The sequence below is a fragment of the Hemicordylus capensis genome, chromosome 1 (assembly GCF_027244095.1).
Source record: "Hemicordylus capensis ecotype Gifberg chromosome 1, rHemCap1.1.pri, whole genome shotgun sequence".
Classification (NCBI taxonomy): domain Eukaryota; kingdom Metazoa; phylum Chordata; class Lepidosauria; order Squamata; family Cordylidae; genus Hemicordylus; species Hemicordylus capensis.
The window spans coordinates 337012487-337030588 of NC_069657.1; the positions used below are offsets into that span (position 1 = coordinate 337012487).

General features: G+C 41.4%; 2 protein-coding genes across 2 annotated transcripts in view; one reads left to right on the top strand and one right to left on the bottom strand.

Moving 5' to 3' along the window:
• Positions 1 to 18102, top strand: part of NT5DC1 (5'-nucleotidase domain containing 1) — a 142019-nt gene that overhangs the window by 52322 nt on the left and 71595 nt on the right. The window lies entirely within an intron of this gene.
• COL10A1 (collagen type X alpha 1 chain) overlaps positions 1 to 18102 on the bottom strand; it is a 53479-nt gene that overhangs the window by 34732 nt on the left and 645 nt on the right. The window lies entirely within an intron of this gene.

The following is an 18102-nucleotide window of genomic DNA, read 5'->3' on the forward strand; positions in this document are numbered from 1 at the left end:
CTCACATTAACTACAACTCCCTGGCATCAGTATGCCATGTAAAAAACCTAAGGAAAACTGGTCACTCTTTTGGTATTTCGCTAGTATTTAAGATCAGCTTATGTTACTTTTCTTTTTATGGGAATACATTTATTCACTCTAGCTGGGTATTTATTTATTTTTTGAAGGGGGCATTTTTGTTAAACTGATTCATTAAGTGTTACCATATTATTTAAACATTGGTATTTTACAGTGCATTGACCTGCCTTTTTCAAAGCACCCCAACTGTGAGAAAGTCTGTTATTTAACAAAAATTTGCTTATTTACAAGGGAGTAAGTCTGTTTAGCTACAAATATAGAGTGTCATAGCTGACATGCTATCTGCGCATTCCATCTACCAGAATTCAGTTGTATTCAGAATTGTTCTTAGTACAAATTATTTTGACAGTCTTCAATCTTGGAGTGGCTCCTCAGTAGAAGTGAGCACAGCTCTGTTCCTCCCTCTGATAGTGGGAGGCCTGCGTATTTTTGTTCATGGATGGGCAGAAATATGTAAAATGTGCCTGAGAGTGAGAAGTGAGAAGTTCATGCCTCCATCTAAGCTTTCTCTGTGTGTGTCATCTATTTTAGAGCGCTCATCCAAATAAACAAAGTAGTTCTACCCATAGGAAAATGAAAAATATTTGTACTAGACTGTACTTAGTGCTTCCTACAAGGACTAAAACATCCTGAAATTGATGCCAATTTCCAAGGGCAGGGGAAGAAAAACAGTGGAATAATCTGTACCCAAAGCAACAAGTACTGTTTTATTTGAATTTGATTTACCATTATTAAGTTTGTGCCGGTTTTACACAATAGACACATTACCAGTTCTGATAATGAGAAAATGGTATATTATGCTAATTGCTTTCCCTGGAGAAAAAAATGGGGGGGGGACATTAACACAATCATATAATACAATCATATAATTCATATAATACATTTCTAATTCTTACCATTATTAGTTAATTCTTGGTTTGGATTCTTTGGTGGCTGATGTATACATATCAAAAGCTTAAACTGCTATGTATGCTGCATGTATTCTGTTACAAACATAGATTACAATATAGTGGCAAGAGGTTTAAAATCCCCTTGGCACCAACAGAAGTCCTTCCAGTTAAATCATTGATAAAATACCCATCTGTATAATGATGGCCAATACCCTGACTAAAGAAGCATGCATGAGTGCTACATGAGAAGTACTGGTGCTGCTGCCGAGTGTCAGGGATTGCCCCGGACCACCAGACTCTGAGGAGCCCCATCAGGAGGTGCTCAAGGAACCAGATTGTGATGGGGGCCTTAGCAGTGAACCTGAACAGGATCAAGAGGGGGCTAGGACAAATGAGCCAGAGGCCCCAAACATGCCCACTGAAGTCCCAGCTACTGCAGAGACCACCAAACATGCAAGCGGGGACCTGCCCGTGGCCTTGCAGAATGGAGCATCCCAGAACCCTTTGAAACAAAGACCCCCATACCCAGAACATCATGGGCTTGGATGGACCCCCCTGAGACCTTCTGTGGACTCTGATCAGGAGGAGCCTTCCCATCCGATTGAGAAGCTCCAGAGGAAGGCCCGTCAACCACCTGGCTGCTAGAAAGGAACTTGGGTTGAGGGCTACTTGTGAGCAAGGAAAAGGGTATCTTTGTGAGGAGGCATTCTACTTGGAAGCCAGCAGGCAGGCGGCCCCAGCTGTGACCAATGACTCATCAGGCTCTGCTCGCTTTGTAAGCTGCTCAGTCTAACCAGTGACCCTTGTTTCTGGGCCTAGCCAGTAGCCGAGACTGGCAAGCCTTAGCTTGTGCTTCCTGTTGTCTCATACAGCCTTGCTCCATTCTTAACCCACTATCAGGCTCCAGACCCTGTTTTTGCCCAGTATCTGCCTTCATCAGTAGTCCTGCTTAACTTTCCACTCTGCCCTGACCTGAGACCTACAGCTTCAATATTGTGACCTTGCTGGCACCCCCGCCCCCAGTAAACTGTGAGAGTGCTCCTAGCCATGCAGAGACTTTGCCAGTGTGCCAGGACACACGGCACTGGTGCTTGCACAGAGGGGAGTAAAAATTTGATGACCTTCCCTTATCCTGAAAACTCTGTGCCATGCAAAAATATGCCCCTGAGGGCTGAACAACCCTTGGGGATATATTTTTGTATGGCAAAGAACACCTTCTGGGAAGAGGGAGGTTGTTGTTGTTTCCACACACCCAGTACTGCAATAGTCAAACCCATCAGCAGCCCCGATGCTTCTTTATGTAGTACTTGAGCTTGATTAGTCAGGATATTGGCGAATTATCTGTTTGCAGTGGAAGACTTATTTACAAACATTTGAATTGTGCTTATTTATATATGTTTACATATTACGATACTGCTATGACCTTGGGTAAGTTTTAACCAAACATTAAAAGCAGAAATATGAGCTTGTTGTACTTCTGCTTTTTCTGCTTCTCATGTAACATATTCAGGGGACTTGTGCATCTGTCCATGATCATATAATGAGCTGGGAGGATAGGACTGGATATCTTACTGTGTGGAGTACTTTGCTTGCTATGCCACCCCAAAATGTTGAGAATGTGTATATGAAAACTGGTTTGCTTAGTTTTATTTGGCCTTGTGAAAGTACTCTGATGTATGCATATATTTTACTGCATTTGTTCTTGAGATCAGTTCTTTTGGATTTTTAAAGATTTTTATTTTTCAATATTTCTTCACACTTCTTCTTTATAAGGCAAGCAAATAATATCTGATAACCTCAACCGACGAAGATGCCCCAAAAAAGTGTTCTCAAAATACAGCTATCTTTGTAGCACATCTTGTGATAATTATATATTTGGTTTCATGTTTTAAAAACTGAAGAGAAAACAGCTTTACTTAATTCAGCATATTATAAACAATACAATTGACTTTTTCAAATGTTGGTTATAAAGTCCTTCTAACTCAGATAATTAGATCAGTTTCTATTTGCTTGTATGAAGGGTTGAAAAAAGATCTCAAGAATGCTAATGTACTACAGAAATAAGGCATGTACTTACAAGTGGCAGGAAAAAATATCCTTTCTGCCACTGGTGTCTAGACCTCTCTCTTTCAGGCTAGGGTAAGTGCAACCCTTCGTTAGCTTTCCCAATATTGACACAAAGCCCTCCCATAATCAAAGACTTCTCATTGGAGCAAATAAGCTAAGCTTATTTAAATAATGTAGCCTTCAGGATAGACAACAAATCCAAATAGTAAAGTCTATGGTAGAAATCTGACTGTGGTGAAAGAATGAGTCATTAAAGGGGTGGTCTGAGAAAGAGTAGGCCTAAAACATGACCTACATTAAACGTCACACAGAGCTTCCATTCATAGTCATGTCAACTCCCAACTGCACCCAAAAAATAATAGTTCTTCTGAAACCAGCAACAACAAAATAGCATTTTATAAAGGGAAAATAAAACATCTGCTGTGCAATGCCAGCCAGGTTCAGAAACAAACTCAGGGTGCAAGATCTATTTGTAAATGCAAATATACCATCCTTTCATGCCCCTCCCTATAACCTTATTCAACTTTTCAGAAATATTCCAATACCCCTCTGGCCCAAACACTAGATTTTTAAATGCACAATTTCATTACAACAGCCTAGAAAGGTAAAGTTTGTGGTGCAAATGTGACAGGTTTGCTGCAGCTAGTGTGTTTTAAACAGCTACAGAATCAGACCGTGCTTTTTGCTGTAAACAAAAAAATTTGCTGAAGTGAATTTGTGCCCCCCCAAAGGATCAAATTTCTCCTTGGTCTCTGCATCATCAGATCCTTTGAGACTGGTCAAGATTAATTGGTAGCACGATTCTTGCAGATTTTTAAAGCACTGTGTCTATGATAGCTGTGATGCTGGTAATGTGTTGGATTTCTCAAGTAGCTTCACAGTGGACAATTGCCTCTAGTCTGCACAGCTAGGAATAAATAGACAATCAATTGGGCTGGTGAAGTTAAAGGTTATGAAGGATTTCACACAAGCATTGCAAGGGCAGAAGAGACTGGTGGGATTATGAGGTTCCACTTCTGCAGATGACCCCGCCATGTGCTTCAGAGCTTAGGAAACCTCCTGTTTGTTCACTTCTTTGCCATGTGTTTGTGTTCTGATGATGGCAGCAAGCATATTCCCTACTCCAGAGGAGTATTTTTTGTCATCTACAAAATGCATTGCCCATGCTCACTGGCTCCATGATGATATCTGAAGCCGAACTGGAACAAAGGCGGTGCTTCCTGCCTCCTTCTTGTATCTTCTCCTTTGAGGGACAGAGAGAGACATGGCACCTAACGGAAGGGAGTTTGGGCCCCAAATGGGTGGGGATTGTCTGCAGTTGCACTCTTGATGATTGCACACTTCTACACATGGCCCCAACAGTAGTTGTCTAAGACCCTCATTCACTATTAAAATGAGTATTGGGGTTGTGTGCAGAGGAGTAGTTTGGATAAACTGCACCCGCCTCCACTGGTGGTAGGGAAAGGTGCTTCATAAAAACAGTCCACTATACAAACTTGCTATCCTAGAAGACCATAAACAAAGAAGCAAACCTTTCTATAGTGCATATCTCTTTTGGTTAATGGGGAACAAAAATTCAATCTCTTGCTAAACTGACAGATATTTTTCCCCATTCGATAGCTTGTCTAAGACGCTTGCTCTCGGAGCATGTCTAGAACACAGTTATAAAAAGTGCTATACCTTAGTTATGATATCTCTTAAGTTATTTTTTTTTTACTAGAGATTATAGTGGTGCTTCTGAAAAGTTCAGCTGAGACAGCTCCACTTAAAAAAAAAGAAAAGAATTCATGTTAGTTTAATTTTAACATGACTGTCAATTAAAATTGTCAATTTAACATGACTATCAATTAAAATGAACATGACTGTAAATCCATTTATTAAATGGGGTGTGTACAGTATGTATTGTACAAAAAGGTGTTATATATAAAAACAATTATCTGTGTGCACAAGGGAAACAGGGAGACTATTTGGAGATGGGAAGGCATGATGGGCAGCGATCCACCAATGGATCAGAGCTGTATTGTCCCAGGGAGCCAACAGAGTAGTTGCCCTGCAGGCTTGATGTGCAGGGCAGCATGCAGGGAGGGAGACTGAAAAATGGTTTTTGCTTTACTCCCTCCCTACAAAAGCACTGTTTATTGCCAGAAATGTGTTCATGAGGGCTGCACAGCCAGCACCTTTTCTTTACTTGCCTGTTTTTTTACTAGTTCTAATAATTCGTACAGTTATGTGAAAGCATTACACCTAATGTTAACTTTTCCCCAGCTTCTAAAAGTAGCTCTCAGTTTAAAAATAGCCACAGGCCTGAGGCATATGAATAATGAGGTATTATAAATATGTTCCCATTGCTAATATAGTTACTTTATATTTAGTAGACTTGTGAATTTCTCTTTACAGTTGACCTTTGCTTATGAAATATAGAATATTTATTTTACTTCATCTTAATTTTATCTCAGCTTATTAAAGGACCCACTATTTTAGAGGGAAGTGGTAATCCGGCGATCCAGGAAATTACAGGCCAGTCCACTTAACTTTGGTATCTGGTAAATTGATGCAAAGCATACTTAAGGACAAAATTGTTAAACATATAAAAGAAAAGGCCTTGCTGAAGGAGAACCAGTATGGCTTCTGCAAGGGAAAGTCTTGCCTCACTAACCTTTTGGAGTTCTTTGAGAGTGTCAACAGGCTTGTGGATAAAGGTGATCCGGTGGACATAGTATACTTCGACTTCCAAAAAACTTTTGATAAAGTTCCCCACCAAATGCTCTTGAGTAAACTTAGCAGTCATGGAATATGGAGACGAGTTCATGTGTGGATCAGTAACTGGTTGAAGGATAGGAAACAGAGTAGGAATAAATGGACAGTTTTCACAATGGAGGTAGGTAGGAAGTGGGATCCCCCAGGGATCAGTACTGGGACCAGTGCTCTTTGACTTGTTCATAAACTATCTAGAAGTTGGGGTGACCAGCGAAGTGGCCAAATTTGCAGATGACACTAAACTATTTAGGGTAGTCAGATCCACAACAGCCATCTTATATTTTTGTTATTTCTCTTTGTAAACCGCCCTGAGCCATTTTTGGAAGGGCGGTATAGAAATCAAATTTTTTATTATTATTAGTCAGACAGGTGTTATTGACTGGTTTGTTTTATCCAGACATCGAGTCCTTCCCAAGGACCTGGGATGCCAGAATTTTATTGTCAGTTATAGATATTGTCGCAGAATATAGGCTGTTCCCAGTAAAGCTGCTTTTTGTAATTGGCTGATGGTGATTTCTGTGACCCCTATGGTGTTGAGGTGCTCTTCAAGGTCTTTTGGAACTGCACCCAGGGCGCCAGTTACCACTGGGATTATTTGGGTCTTCTTCTGCCACAGCCTTTCAATTTCAATTTGTAGATCTTTGTATTTTGTTATTTTTTCTATTTCTTTTTCTTCTATTCTGCTATCCCCTGGTATTGCTATGTCGATTATTTTAACTTGTTTTTCTTTCTTCTCGACTACAGTGATATCTGGTGTATTGTGTGGCAGATGTTTGTCTGTTTGTAGTCGGAAGTCCCATAATATTTTTACATCTTCATTTTCTACCACTTTTTCAATTTTATGGTCCCACCAATTTTTGGCTACAGGTAGCTTGTATTTTTTGCAGATGTTCCAGTGTATCATCCCTGCTACCTTGTCATGCCTTTGTTTGTAGTCAGTCTGTGCGATCTTTTTACAACAGCTGATTAGGTGGTCCACTGTTTCATCTGCTTCTTTACAAAGGCAGCACTTGCTGTTTGTTGTGGATTTTTCTCCTTTTGCTCTTATTGCATTTGTTCTTACTGCCTGTTCTTGTGCAGCCAGTATTAAACCCTCAGTTTCTTTCTTCAAGTTGCCATTCTTAAGCCATTGTCAGGTCTTGGTGATGTCTGATTTTCCAGTGATACTGTGCAAATATTGACCATGCAGTGGCTTATTTTTCCATTTTTCTGCTCGGTTCTTGACTTTTTCTTTCTTGTAGGCCTGCTTTCTTTCATTGGTGTTGAATAGTTTCTCATTATTGACCATTTCAAGTCCATCTTCTTCACTGTCCTTTATATATTCTTCAAGGCCTCTTTTCTCCTCCTCTACTGTTTGATAGACTTGCAGCATTCCTCTTCCACCTGAGCTGCGAGAGAGATATAGCCTATCTACATCACTGCGGGGGTACAGAGCATGATTGATGGTCATGATTTTCCTGGTCTTACGATCCAGTGTCTCTAGCTCTGCCTGGGTCCCATCTATTATCCCTGCAGTGTATCTGATAACAGGTATAGCCCAGGTGTTTATGGCTTGTATGGTCTTCCCGCCATTGAGTTTGGACTTGAGGATTTTTCGAACTCTCCTGATGTATTCACCTCCAATTTTTCTTTTAACTTCAGTGTGTGCGATGTTATCAGCCTGGAGAATGCCCAAGTATTTGTAATGTTCTTTCTCTTCCAGGTTCTTGATCTTGCTTCCATTGGGCAGTTCTATTCCTTCTGTTTTTCTTATTTTCCCTCTGTTCATTATTAATGCAGCACACTTGTCTAGTCCAAACTCCATTGCTATATCACTACTGAATATACGGATAGTACTTAGCAGTGATTCGATTTCTGACAGGGACTTTCCATACAACTTCAGATTGTCCATGTACAGCAGATGGTTGATTTGACTTGATGTTTTAGATGTTTGGTATCCAAGGCCTGTTTTGTTGAGTATTTGTGAAAGTGGGGTCATGGCGATTACAAACAACAGAGGGCATAGTGAGTCCCCTTGGAAAATGCCTCTTCTAATGCTAACCTGTCCAAGCGTCTCACCATTGATTGTTAACTGTGTACTCCACATACTCATTGCTTTTTTATACATATCTGAATGTTTTTGCTGACACCAGTTGTTTCTAAACATTTTAGTATCCATGTGTGAGGCAATGAATCAAAGGCTTTCTTGTAGTCAATCCATGCAACACTTAGATTGGTTTTTCTTCTCTTGCAATTTTCTAAAATCATTTTGTCAATCAGCAGCTGGTCTTTTGTGCCTCTGGTGTTTGGGCAATTTTCTTTCTGTTCAACTGGAAGCTGTTTGTTAGTTAATAAGTGTTGCATCACTCCATCTGCTATTATTCCAGTTAATAATTTGAACATGGTTGGCAGGCAGGTTATCGGTCTATAATTACTTGGAACTGCACCTTTTGCTGGGTCTTTCATGATGAGATGAGTTTTCCCAGTTGTTAGCCATTGTTCAATATCACCTCCTTGCAAAATGTGATTGAACTGTTTTGATAGTTGTTTATGAAGGCTTGTTAGGTGTTTAAGCCAAAAGCCATGCAGTTCATCGTCGCCTGGCACAGTCCAATTTTTAATTTTCTTTGCTCTTTCACTTATTAATTCTGGTGTTATTATTAGATCTTGCATTTGTTGGTTACATTTTTTGACCTCTTTCATCCAGCCTGCTTTTTTATTATAATCTATTGGATTGTCCGATAATTTCCCCCAGAATTGCACTGTTTCTTCTTTATTTGGTGTTTCTACGTTTCTTGCATTTTCTCCTACTATGCTTTGGTAGAAACGTCTCTGATTTGACTGGAATTGGAGATTCTGCCTGTGTTGTGTGCTTCTGGCTTCATACCTGCTAATCTTCTTTGACACTGCTGTTATTTGCTGTTTGATTATTTCCAGGACTTCTCTAATTTTCCTTGAATCAAGGTGGTATTTTTGGATCAGATACTGTTTGGTGTTTTCATTCTTCAGCTTCTTGTCTTTCATATCTTTCATTTTACTAGCATCTGGTCTAAGCCTGGAGATTTTATTTTCTAATCTAATCTTCCATTTAGGTGATGTACTGCTTTCTTTTTTTACAGGTCCACTGATCTTATATCCGAGCTCTTGTGTTGTTGTTGCTGCACTGAACATTAGTTGATTTGTTTCTTGCAAATTCTTGGTTGTTATTTCTGCAAGTGCAGCATTGACATCTTTTAATGCCTGAGCAAGTTGTTTTTTTGGCAACTGTTTTTAGAGCTGGAAGTCGAACCCTGGTGGTTGTTTGGTTCATGTGCTCAGTTATTTATTGCTTTAGTTCTTGTTGCTTTTCTGTTAAACGGCATTCGGGTTTTTGAGGTGAAGGCAAAGGGGAGGTTGCCTGGTTTTGATTTTGAAACAGTTCAGTAACAGTGGCATCCTCGATTTCCAACACCTCCTCCACCTGCGCCTGAGCAACTTCTTCAATTGGTGGTAATTCTTCTTCCATATCTTGAGCCTGTGTTGCTCTTTGCAGTTCTTCCAGCTCTACTCCTGTGAATACTTTATTTCTTATTATGAATTTTCTCTGGTCTGCTAGCCTTTGTTCTATTATTTCTGTACCTGGATGCTTCTCTTTCCAGATTTGGTACATTCTTTTTAAATAACCTCTTCTAGTTGGACTAGACTTGGAATAGCAGATCATTATTTCCTTGTTGGCATTTTCCGTATATTTTTTTCGGTTAAGCGACGTTTCTTCCAGTAACTTTGCTGTCTCCAGCCCTGGTTGCTCAACTGAAGATCCTGAGTCCTGTTGCCCACTTGCCACCAGATGTCCAGGGACTATAGCACCTGGCGCGGTCCTTGTTGAACCGGGCGACGACCGATCCGGTATAGATTTATTAAAGTTCTGTCTCACCATATTGTTGATGGGAGAGGCACTCTTTGTCTGGCTCCTCTGGTGAGACCTGTCCAGTATGGTTGGACCTCCGGCATAGCTCTCACCTTCCTCATAGCACGCAAGCCCCACAACCACGCCAAGGTAGTGCCTCACTGGGGGATATTATTATTATTATTATTATTATTATTATTATTATTACATTTCTATCCCGCTCTTCCTCCACGGAGCCCAGAGCGGTGTACTACATACTTGAGTTTCTCTTTCACAACAACCCTGTGAAGTAGGTTAGGCTGAGAGTGGAGTGACTGGCCCAGAGTCACCCAGCTAGTTTTATGGCTGAGTGGGGATTTGAACTCGGGTCTCCCTGGTCCTAGTCCAGCCCTCTAACTACTACACCACGCTGGCTCTTTGGCAATGGGGTGTGTGGACTCACACCAAGAATTAGAGGCAATTCTAAGCAGACCTAGTGCTGACCAGTTTGCGGATTCCAGAATTCAGCATAAGCCAGAACACGTACCAAATGTAAAAAAATTGAGTTAAGAGGGCATTGTATGGCAGCATCTTTGAAATAGGTGGATTTAAATAAATGCTATTAGGGTAAATTGGCAGGTTTTGTAGAATGTGAGCTGGAAAAAGGTTTGTATCTATGCATAAATATAACTGTTGCCAATATTCTAATAGTAGATTGAAATAACATAGGTGACTTTCCCATGACCCACATTTTCCCCATAAATGCTTTAACATAAAATTGTTTGTGATTTTTACTGGCTGTTAAAAATGATGTGCACAAAATGCTGCCATTACTCGAATCTCTGAAGGGCAGGAGCTGCTGCCTGAGAAATTTGTTGCCCTAATGAAAATCTCTGTTTCATTTTGGGGCTTGCCGTTTAAGGCTTGCCATTTAAAATAATGACAAATAAGGCTTGCCATTTTTAAAAAAAAGCGAGGGTGGGGGGAACCTTTTAACAGAAGCATAGGAAGCCTGTATTAAGTATTCATTTAGTTAGAACTTTTGATATATAATATATTATACTCATTATTAAGCTGCCCTGTGTTAGTTTGTTTTAAAAGTTGAGTAAAATAGTATTAATTAGTAGCAGCAACAGTAATAGTAGTAGGAGGAGAAATTGTATAGGCTCCTGGGCTGTAAAAATAACTTCATTTTAAGAAGTGGAACGACTCCTTGCATTTCTCCCCTGCATGTATGTTGAAGCACTTTGTCCCTATTCTGCACAGCTTGCTTTGAACTCTGTTGTAAGTGTGCCTGTCAAACCTCCATAATAATGGCATGCTAATTTTGTTTCAATGCTCATTTCCCACCATGGCAGTTCTCAAGCTTTCCAGTAGAGGCAAAGAGAGACAGAGGTATTGGTGATAATTAGTTTAACAAGTTGGGAGCTGTGAACATTCATGAGGGAAGGGGCTTGGGGGATTCTTCTCAGAAGAATGAAATTATCCCACAATCTTCTAAGCAGAGCTCATTTGCCACTGAAAGACCCCTGAGGAGGGAAACTGATCACAACCCCCTTCACCCCCAAAGACATAATGGGGTACATTTGTCCTGCACTAAAGGGATGCAAGTAGGACCCAAGTTTGGAACCTTGGCTGCCTGGAAGTTTATTGGTTTTGTTTGTTTATTATTTTATTTAACATATTTCTATACTGCCCAAAACTTGTGTCTCTGGGCAGTTGACAATTAAAATAACTTAAACATTAAAAGTATTAAAGCTATAAATCTAATTAAAAACCTAGGTGAATAAATATGTCTTCAGTGCCCTTTAAAAGGTTGCCAGAGATGGGGAGGCTCTTATTTCAACAGGGAGCACATTCCAGAGTCCAGGGGCAGCAACGGAGAAGGCCCGTTCCTGAGTAGCTGCCAGACAAGTTGGCGGCAACCACAGATGAACCGCTCCAGATGATCGTAACCGGCTTGGTTAGCATTTGCATACTGCTCTCTACTCTCAGGAATATTCTATAATAGCATAAGGGCAATGTGCCTGCACTGCCCTTGGTCTTGCCAATTTTAGGGGTAGGTGCAGCTTCTCCAGCCATTTGCTAGAGATGCCTCTGATGCCTTTCTGTCTGATGCTCCCCTCCAAGGCACATGCTTCCCCAAAGTGTGTGTGTGTGTGCGCGCAAGCGCACTGGACAAAGGGGAGGTAAGTTTGTTTCCCTTTTTTAAAAAGAGGCTTTGCTGCATTATTCTCCCACTCCACTTTTTTAAAGGATGGGGCGTTTCTCATGACCAACAAAAACCAGGCTAAGAGAGCCTAGCCTGATTTTTGTTGGTCGTAAGAACCACCAGGCTCGCAGCCGAGCCCGGTGGTTCTTGAGCAGGTAACCCGCTCGAGAACCCCTGCTAAAAAGCAGGTTTGTGGAGCAAGCGCTCCAGCAAACCTGCTTTTTAGGCTTGTGAGTAGCTGTAGTGCGGCTTCGCGCCACGCCTACTCATAAGTAGACTGCGAAAAGCCGCCTCCCGGCTCGGGGGTCTCCCCAGTATGCCCTGTGCACTCGTGCAGTCCCCGATCCCCCCACCCCCCGCCGGCTCCGTCACGGAGCCGGCCATTGTGTGGGCGGCCAATCCGGCCACCCAGGGCTCCCTGCCCGCTCATCTGCAGGGAGAGCGGACTTAGCCGTTCTCCCCTCAGTTTTAACAAAAGCGGGTCTCACAGATTGTGAGACCTGCCTCCATGTTTCCTTTGTCTCACTTCTGCATTTAAAAAAAGGGGGTTCTATTATTTCCATGTTTTCATGGGTATGTTCTTCTCCACACCCATCCCTGATTAAAAGCAGGACTTGTTCTGGAGTAAACTTGCAAAGGAGTATACTATTAAGCAACTGCTGCAGACACAAAGGGGTTTGGCAAGCCAGCAATCTCTGCTCTGAACAAGGGTAAAGTTAAACAAACAAGTCTACTTGCTCTGGTAACCTAGTTGGTGCACACAACTAAGTATAGTGTCAGCCATCTTTACTGAGGGCAAAGTTTGCTATTGGGAAGAATCAAAGTATTTGACATGTTCCCTGATGTGACCTCAATTGATTGCCCTGTTATAATGAGGACTTTAATAATTCATACGCAATTGATCCCCCCCTCCAAACAAATGCATTCCACTATAGACTTGAGTTCTTGGATACTTTTAAAAGGGCAAGTAAAGAATGAAGGTAGGTTACCTTAGATTAAATTGAAATCAGTTAGTCTGGACTAAGTCACATCAGCTCAGTGGATCTGCATGAGAAGTGGTGATTGTCACTTAGTTGTTCCTTGCCAAATTTCTAGTGGACAGGACTGATAATTTGGATGTTGCCTGTTAATAATGTTCAGGGCTTGTAACAGAACACAGTCTTACATTTCAACTATACTAGTCGTACCATGCATATATCAGAAGTATGTTGTCAGTTTTACTACTGGCTGTTTTGGATGCCCAATAACTTTTATCTGCACATAAAAAGAATGGTTGGCAGCAACATGAGTTCATTCTCAACATGAAATCTGATTGCCTTAATCTACTCTCACATGGTAGAAAGGTTTGGGGTCATAGAAAAGGATTTCTGATCTGTGACAGGTTACAAACAGTGGCCAACATGTTCCTCAGTGTAGAACAAGAACTGCACCCTCACAGAAATTTTGTACCAGAGCTCCAACAAAGGCTTGTCATGCAGCAGATCATGCATGTAGGGGGAGCAGAAACTGTTTCATTGCTTTTCCCTCCCTTTAAAAGTACTTCTTGGTTTCCTGATATAGCTGCACAACCCTCAGGGACAAAAATGTGGCAAGCCTTTGGCTAAGCTCCACAGCATCCTCTCTGCAAGGGTGTAGCTCTTGCTCTGCCATCAACACTGTGGAACATGTCAACCAGTGTTGAGAATTTGGAATTATATGGTTTTTGTACATGAACCGTGGTTTCGGCCAATTTGGGCTCCTGAGACATGCATGAAATATCTTAAGTCAGACCATTCAAGGTCACTATCTTAACTGCACAAGCAAATAACAATGAGCCTAAATGTTTCATGAAAAAGTATAAAGTACAGCTGAAAGTTATTAAACCTTTTGAAGATGGGGCTAGGTCATTGTGAGAAAATATGATCTAAAATGCAAAATAGTTATTTTTACAATCACTGTTTAGTTGTCTCATATCTCCTGTTACGGCAGCAATATACTACTCTGTTGAGTAAAAATTCATCCAAGTTGCCATGTCCCACCAGTTTCCTGAAGAGTTTGGGCAATCTGCTTTAGATGCCTGGTAAATAATAATAATTATAATAATAATAATTATTATTATTACATTTATATCCCGCTCTTCCTCCAAGGAGCCCAGAGTGGTCTTCTACATATTTGAGTTTTTCCTCACAACAACCCTGTGAAGTAGGTTAGGCTGAGAGAGAAGCGACTGGCCCAGAGTCACCCAGCTAGTATAATGGCTGAATGGGGATTTGAACTCAGGTCTCCCCAGTCCTAGTCCAGCACTCTAACCACTACAACACGCTGGCTGAGGATGGGACCATAGGTCAGTGCCGGGATGGGTCTACATCTTGGTAGCAGGGCTCCTACCTGCACGTAGGAAGTCCCAGGTTTAATCCCTTGCATTTCCAGGTAGGTAGAGGAAATGCCTCTGCCTGAAACTCTGGAGAGCTGCTACCAGTCAGTGTAGACAATTCTGTGCTAGATGGACCAATGGTTTGATGTGATATAAAGGCAACTATATATGTTCAAATATGGTTTTGTTTAGTCTGCATTTTGTGTTTCAGAAATATGATGTATTATTGGCGTCCTAGTTATAGTGGAGGGGTTGTTTGTGATATAGAGGGTTGGTCCTGCAATCTGCATGCAACATTTTGTAGCCTCAAGAAGCAATTCACAAATTTTAAAAAGTCCACTGTCCAATTTTTTAAAAAAATGCCCAAAACAAAAATAAAAACCCAGGCTACAGTCAGACAGATGTTATTGACTGGATTGTTTTATCCGGACATCGAGTTATTATTTGAAATTATCTCTCTTCTGTAGCCAATGATAAAAAAAAAAGCTTTTACCAAAAGGAAGAAGAACCAAAGTTCTTCTCCAGCCCTTATTTTTGCTGATATTCTAACACAATACAGCCAGACTAATTTAGGAAGAAATGTTGAAAGGAGGAAAAAAACACTAAATATTAGGGGTGTGCAATTTGGGTTTTCAGTGATTCGGTTCGGGACCCAAACCGAATCACCCCCGATCTGTTCTGTGCCTGAATCTGGGCCACCCAAATCACCCCTGATTCGGTTCAGATTCGGATTAAATCCGAATCCGAATCGGTTCGGGAAGAAAAATGGGTCCCAGGGGCAAAATAGTGGGGTGGGTGGTAGTGCCCAATGGTTGGAGGCTACCACCCAAATTTCAGGGGAATTGGGCAAAGGGCTTATTTGGGGGGAATTTTTGAAGTTTTAGTGTCTTTGGGGCAGTTCGGGGGCATAGAGTGGGATCTGGGCAAAAAGAGTGGGGTGGGGTGGTAGTGCCTAATGGATGAAGGCTACCACCCCAATTTCAGAGTGATTGGGCAGAGGGCTGATTTTGGGGAATTGTTGAAGTTTACGTGTCTTTAAGGTTTTCCCCCATAGAGAAGCATTGAGGTGTCAGCAAATGGATAGCTTCACGCGGGGGGCAAAGGGGTGGCCTAGAGCAGTGTGGGGTTGGTGATAGTGCCAGGTAGGGTCAAGGAAGCTACCTGAATTTTTTCAAAGGATTTGGGCAGAGGGCTGATTTTCGGTGAATTGTTGAAGTTTACGTGTCTTTAAGGTTTTTCCCCATAGAGAAGCATTGAGGTGTCAGCAGCCCCAAAAGTGCACTTGGGGGGTGCTGGGGTGGCCCAGAGCGAGTGGTAGTGTAGTGCACATAGGGTGCCAACCACCCCCATGGGTTTCTAACCCATGGGGTACACGGTTCTGTTGTTTCAGAGGTATACCCCATGCTTCTCTATGGGGAAAAACCTTAAAGACGCGTAAACTTTAACAATTCCCCAAAAATCAGCCCTCTGCCCAAATCCTTTGAAAAAATTGAGGTAGCTTCCTTGACCCCACCTGGCACTACCACCAACCCCACACTGCTCTAGGCCACCCCTTTGGGCCCCCCCCCCCCCGCGTGAAGCTATCCATTTGCTGACACCTCAATGCTTCTCTATGGGGGAAAACCTTAAAGATGCGTAAATTTCAACAATTCCCCAAAAATCAGTCCTCTGCCCCATCACTCTGAAATTGGGGTGGTAGCCTCCACCCATTAGGCACTACCACCCCACCCCACTCTTTTTGCCCAGATCCCACTCTATGCCCCCGAACTGCCCCAAAGACACTAAAACTTCAAAAATTCCCCAAAAATAAGCCCTTTGCCCAATTCCCCTGAAATTTGGGTGGTAGCCTACAACCATTAGGCACTACCACCCAACCCCTCTATTTTGCCCCTGGGACCCAAAGTTTGGGCTGACATCACTTCAGACCTTTTTGCATTCAAATCAATGGATGCAAAAAGGCGGAAAATTCAAAGAGATGTCATCCTGAATCACCCGAATTTTTCAGGCCCGAAATTCGGGTGATTCGGCTCGGCCCCAAAAAATATCGGGGGACATCGGGGGTGATTCAGTTTGGACCCAAATCACCCGAAATTGCTCGTTTTGGGCACAGATAATTCTGTGCCCGAAATTTTTTGCACATCCCTACTAAATATCAGGTTTCATTTCAAAGCAAAATGTGATCCTTTTATTTTTCAGAGTGTGATATATCAGGAAGATAAAATACTGTAAACATGCAGCCCCAGACTAACTTTTTCATGCCTGTGACTGGTGGGTGCAGCCACTTTATAAAAGAGTTCCAAGTGGTACATTGTATGTGTCTAGAATGTTAGGACTACTGAGTATTCACCCACCCCCAACACAATACTTCTAGTGACTGCTGCAGGTGTCTATCTTATGTTTCTTTTTAGATTGTGAGCCTTTTGAGGACAGGGATCCATCTTATTTATTTGTTATTTCTCTGTGTAAACCGCCTTGAGCCATTTTTGGAAGGGTGGTATAGAAATAGAATTCATCATCATCATCATCGTAAGACCAGGAAAATAATGACCATCAATCATGCTCTGCACCCCCGCAGTGATGTAGATAGGCTATACCTCCCTCGCAGCTCAGGTGGAAGAGGAATGCTGCAAGTCTATCAAACAGTAGAGGAGGAGAAAAGAGGCCTTGAAGAATATATCAAGGACGGTGAAGAAGATGGACTTGAAATGGTCAATAACGCGAAACTATTCAACACCAATGAAAGAAAGCAGGCCTACAAGAAAGAACAAGTCAAGAACCGAGCAGAAAAATGAAAAAAATAAGCCACTGCATGGTCAATATTTGCACAATATAAGTGGAAAATCAGACATCACCAAGACCCGGCAATGGCTTAAGAATGGCAACTTGAAGAAAGAAACTGAGGGTTTAATACTGGCTGCACAAGAACAGGCAGTAAGAACAAATGCAATAAGAGCAAAAGGAGAAAAATCCACAACAAACAGCAAGTGCTGCCTTTGTAAAGAAGCAGATGAAACAGTGGACCACCTAATCAGCTGTTGTAAAAAGATCGCACAGACTGACTACAAACAAAGGCATGACAAGGTAGCAGGGATGACACACTGGAACATCTGCAAAAAATACAAGCTACCTGTAGCCAAAAATTGGTGGGACCATAAAATTGAAAAGGTTGTAGAAAATGAAGCTGCAAAAATATTATGGGACTTCCGACTACAAACAGACAAATTTCTGCTACACAGTAGACCAGATATAACTGTAGTCGAGAAGAAAGAAAAACAAGTGAAAATAATTGACGTAGCAATACCAGGGGATAGCAGAATAGAAGAAAAAGAAATAGAAAAAAAATCACTAAATACAGAGATCTACAAATTGAAATTGAAAGGCTGTGGCAGAAGAAGACCCAAATAATCCCAGTGGTAATTGGCGCCCTGGGTGCAGTTCCAAAAGACCTTGAAGAGCACCTCAACACCATAGGGGCCACAGAAATCACCATCAGCCAATTACAAAAAGCAGCTTTACTGGGAACAGCCTATATTCTGCAATGATATCTATAATAATAACAGCAACAACATTGATAATAAAATTCAGCCATTCCAGGTCTTTGGGAAGGACTCAATGTCTGGATAAAACAAACCAGTCAATAACACCTGTCTGACTGTGTAAACAAGAAATAATAATAATAATTAAAAAAAACTGTATCAAGTAATTTTATTGAAATTTATTTAGGGGTATTAATAAAAGGTTGGGCTTTATGCCTTAAAGGTTGGTTTATGGAGCAGTAATACTTATTATATTCTTGCTCTTTTGTAGGAATGCTAATACTGCCTTTTTGTGAAGTCAATTTTTTTCTAAAAAATTAATGTGAAGGAACGTAACGGTGCTTATAACTGAGAGAGCAACTAGA